Here is a 5000-nt window from a genome sequence, read left to right as displayed (position 1 = left end):
ATTTATATTTCCCCAAATACCTTTTTCCTCTACATTGTCAAATTTTTTACACCAATATTCATTGGCAACAGGTTTCTTAAAAACAACATCTCTAAAAAAACAATAAAAATTCTTGACAGTACATTCTTTCAAACCATACAAATTTTCTCCCACTCTCAAATATATATCTTTCTCTTGTTTCTCTTCTTCCATATTCTCTATTCTTCTTATCCATTCTTTAGGTATAGCAGTCTTGAGCATTTCATACTTGGTTCTAATATCATGCCTATTAAAATCTTCCTTTGCTTCTTGCATTGCATCTACTATAAATTGTTCTGGTAAAAAACCTTCTTTGAATTCATACAACACATCCCTCACCTTAGTAATTCCCACCTCCCACCATTTCTTAAAAAATATTTCTCTTCCCTGGTTTAAAATGCGGTTGTTTTGGAACAAAGGCTGATTTAAAATGCTTTCTCTTCCTTGAACTTATTTAAAAAATATCCCATTGTTCTTTTCCATGCCACATTGTTCCCCACGTCTAAGTATTTTTTTATCATTTTTACTCTTAAACTGTTTTTTCTTTGTTCTACATCCATTACTCCTAAACCTCCTTTATCCACTTGTCCTATTAGAGTGTTAAAAGCAATTCTTGATGGCTTCCCCTCCCATAAAAAACCTAAAAAGCATTTTTTCAGCCTTCCTTCCATCCACATCGGCATTGAAGATGTATATAAAACATACCACAACTTTGAAACCATTAAAACATTCAAAACTAAAACCTTCCCTTTTATAGTTAAACCCATCCTTCTCCAAAAAATAAGTCTCCTTTCAATCTCTCCTAAAATATTCTCCCACATAGTTTCTTCTGCCTTCCTCTCATCCTTCCCCATTAGAACCCCCAGAATTTTTGTTTCCTTTGTTTCCTTAAAATTAAAATGCTCTGCTAGCTCTCCCACATTTCCTAATCTCATATACATTGTTTTGTCCTCATTTACTTTCGCTCCTGATGCTAAACAAAATGTTTGTACAATTTTCATTACCCTTTTTACATCCCCCACTCCTTTGACCATCAGTGTTGTGTCATCTGCATATTGAAAAATTTTATTTTCTTCACCCTCTATTTCTATTCCCTTTATTCTATCATCCTGCATTACTGCAAGGCCCAAAGGCTCAGCCACTAGAGAATATAGAAGTGCCGACAATGGGCATCCTTGCCTTATCGAACGTGTAATTCTAAAGCATGGTGTTAAAAATCCATTACATTTTACTTTTGTTATCGCCCCATAATATAAAATCTTTATCCATTTGATAAAATTATCTCCTAAACCAAACCTTTTTAAAACATCAAATAAAAAAACCATGTTCTACCCTATCGAAAGCCTTTTCAAAGTCTAAACTAATTAAAAACCCACATTTTCCTTTTTCTTTAATGTATCTTAAACTATCTTTTATACTGAATGTTGTATCAGCTATGTCTCTGCCCTTTACTCCATATGCCTGATTTGTTTTAATTAAACCTGGCATTACTTCTTTCAACCTATTTGCTAAAACCTTTGCTAAAATCTTAAGATCCGTATTTAACATTGTAATAGGCCTATAATTCTTTAATTCTGTTTTTTCCCCTCTTTTTTTATATATTATCTTCATTAATCCCATTCCCATTCTCTGATTTAGTTCCCCTTTTTTTAAAAATCTCACCATATATCTCTTTTAAAGTATCAGATAAAAAATCTTTAAAAACCATATAAAACTCATTCCCCAGACCATCGATACCTGGACTTTTGTTCCTATTTAATTCACTAATTGCCCTTTTTATTTCTTCCACTTTTATTTCTTCATCACACTCTTTTTTTTCTGTTCCATTTACAGTAGTTTTTATTAGTTCCAATAATTCTAATTTCTCTTCTTCTTTGACCCCCTCTGCACTAAACAACTCTTCATAATACACTTTTATTTCTTTTAATAATTCTTCACTTGTAGTTACAATATCCCCATTTCTTCCCTTTATTCCTTTAATCATTCCTGCCCTCCCTCTAGTTTTCTCTAAGTCAAAGAAGAACTTTGTGCATTTCTCTCCTTCTACTGTATATTTTGCTTTACTTCTTATCTTTGCACCTTCGTATTTTTCCTCTTCTATTTCTTTTAACGCTCCTTCTAATTCTTTAATTTTTTGTATGTCATTCCCATTTCCCTCTAACTCTTCCTTCAATTTTTTCCTTATCTCTCTTTCCTTATTTCTTTTACTTTTTTGTTTCAATGTACAATATTTTATTGTGAACTTTTTGATTGAATACTTGACATTTTCCCACCAAATTCTTTTGTCTTCTGCATACATTATATTTTCTTTTTCTTTTTCTATTATCTCTTTTACTTCTAAGACATAGTTTTCCTCCCTTAAAATCTCTGTATTTAAAACCCACACCCCCGGCCCTCTTTCAATTTGGTTCCAATCCATTCCCATAGAAATCATTTTATGGTCACTTAAGCTTGTTTCTTCAAATTTAATTTGACCAATAAAACCTTCCATGTTTCTAGTACATAAAATCAAATCTATTCTCGTTTTACACATAAAGTCCCCTACCAATTGTCTTCTACTATATTCTTTTGTATTCTCATTTCTTTCCCTCCATACATCCACTATATCATGTTTCTCCATCAAACCTTTCAGCTCTCTCCTTCCTTTATCTGATTTAAAGACCATACCCTCCGCCATATCCAACTTGCTAAAAACTGTATTAAAGTCCCCCATCATAATTACTTCTTTATACTTATTTAAAAATTCTCCTAGCACATTAAAAAATTCCCCCTTTTCATTTTCTTCTGTTGGTGCATGGATGTTTACTAATAAAATGATTTTCCCTTCATACTCCATTTCCACCATCATACATTTTCCTTCTTCATCTTTGAAAATAGTTTTACATTTTATTCCACTATTCCCTTTTATTAAAAAAGCAATCCCTCTGCCTTGTTTTTTCACTCCATTGTTGTACAGAATATCCCCATCCCATCTTTTTCTTATATCAGCCATAACACTTTCTTTCCAATTAGTCTCCAAGTAAAATCATATCATTCTCTTTGCACATTTCTTTCACTTTTTCAAATTTCTTTGTATCTAAAAGTCCTCTCGCATTAAAAGTAACAATTCTTAAAAACATAAAAAAGGTAAGAGAATTTTTAAAACCAATCATTTTAGTCCGTTTCTTCCAGATCCCTTAATATTTCATACTTGTTTGCACTTTCAATCACATCTTCTTTTAATACCTTTTTCCTAGCAGTCTCTATATTAGGTTTTACCTTAATTGCTCTTCTTCTTTTAGTTGATGTTCCTTGTTTCTCCTTTTCGCATTCCTCATCATTCCCTTTTACCTCCATTTCTTCCTTATTCCTTTGAGCACCGATTTCTCCTGCGTCCAAGACATTATGTAAGCTCTCAGTCAGTTCTGATTGTGTCCATAAATCGCTGTCCCGTTTCTCCTCTGTTGAATCCTTGTTTCCTTGTTCTCGTTCCATCTCATCCATAACTCTTTGTACATTGTCTGTGATTTCCATTTGTGTCCAAGCACCATCATCCTGTTGAGGTTGCATTGTCTGTTTGTCCTTTACATTCTGCTGCTGTTCTGCATCCTTTCTCATAATTATCTCATTTGCCTGTGTATCTGTTGTTCCCTCCTCTCGCTGTTTGTTGTCTCGTCTATGCATCTGCACGTTTATTTGCTGACTTTCCTCCTCCTCCTCTTCCTCACTTCCAATCCAACATTCACATTTATTTAAAAACTGTCTGCAATCCGGGCACTTTATCGCACTGCAGTCCCTCGCGAAGTGCCCCCTCTCCTCACATTTAAAACACTTAAAATCTGGACAGTCTTTCACCACATGTTCGGGGCTCATGCACAGCCTGCAGGTTTTAACCTGATGACTGTGCATCACCCTAAAATACTGTGGGCCCTCTGCTGTCTCTATTCTTGTGCTGTACGGGAGGGAGGCTACTTCCTTGGGGAACCTGGTTTTTACAAACCTTGTCCCATCTTCAATGTCTGTACCCGGATAGACTCTTCTTTTTATTGTTGAAAGGGGACAAACTCCCCAACCTTCCAATTTATCTAAAATTTCTTTGTCAGCAACATAAACGGGCAGATGCATAAACGAAACAACATAGTCTCTATTTTGCAGTCGTTTGACTTCACAGTTAATCCCTTTGATAGTCAATCCATCTGTTAATAATTCAGCATCTTCTTCCCGTTCGAGCGTTACCTCATATTCCTTTGTCTGTTTTGGTCTCACCGCCAGAATCCTTCCATCTCCGATCCGCTCTGTCACCGCTTTTATTACATCAATCGCCCTCGCCTCCATTGCTTGTCCTATTTCCACAGTAACTGTTGCTTCTTTCAAATAAATTCTTTTCCGGTTCTCTTTCCTTGCATCCTTCTCTGATTCTTTTCCATCTCGTTGTCGTTTACCCAGTCCGCTGTCATTGTGCAACAATCAGCCTTATCAGCCGAGTTACAAGGCTAAAATGGGGTCAGATTTAACTGTGAAAGATGACTAGTGGTTAAAAGAATGAGACATAAAAGAAGATTGGTTTAAATAGATTTGGTGTATTTACAAGGTTCGCATAAAACACTTTAAAACAATACGATAAAACTAGGTAAACTCTGTTAAAAGAATACAGTTCATTTGTCCATACCCTAAAAACAGTCCAAGAATCCCAGTGTCCAATGTGAGTGTCCACCAGTGTATGTACAATCCACAGAAAGTGTAATCCAAAGTTTGCAGGCGGTGAATGGAAAGGTGAGCTCTAAAATTAGCAACTCCTCAATCCAACAGTTTGGTGAATTTTCTTTTGTTTGTCATGCTGCTCTCTTATACAGTTTTACTTCCTGCTTCCTGTCATGTGTCTAGTCACATGACAGGCCAACCATCCATTTATTAAAGACACACACACACACACACACACACACACACACACACACACACACACACACTTAAAAAACTAAGAGTAATAAAATGGCCTAAAAACA

This window comes from Garra rufa, unplaced genomic scaffold (genome assembly GCF_049309525.1).
Source record: "Garra rufa unplaced genomic scaffold, GarRuf1.0 hap1_unplaced_015, whole genome shotgun sequence".
NCBI lineage: Eukaryota > Metazoa > Chordata > Actinopteri > Cypriniformes > Cyprinidae > Garra > Garra rufa.
This window is presented reverse-complemented; position numbering follows the sequence as displayed.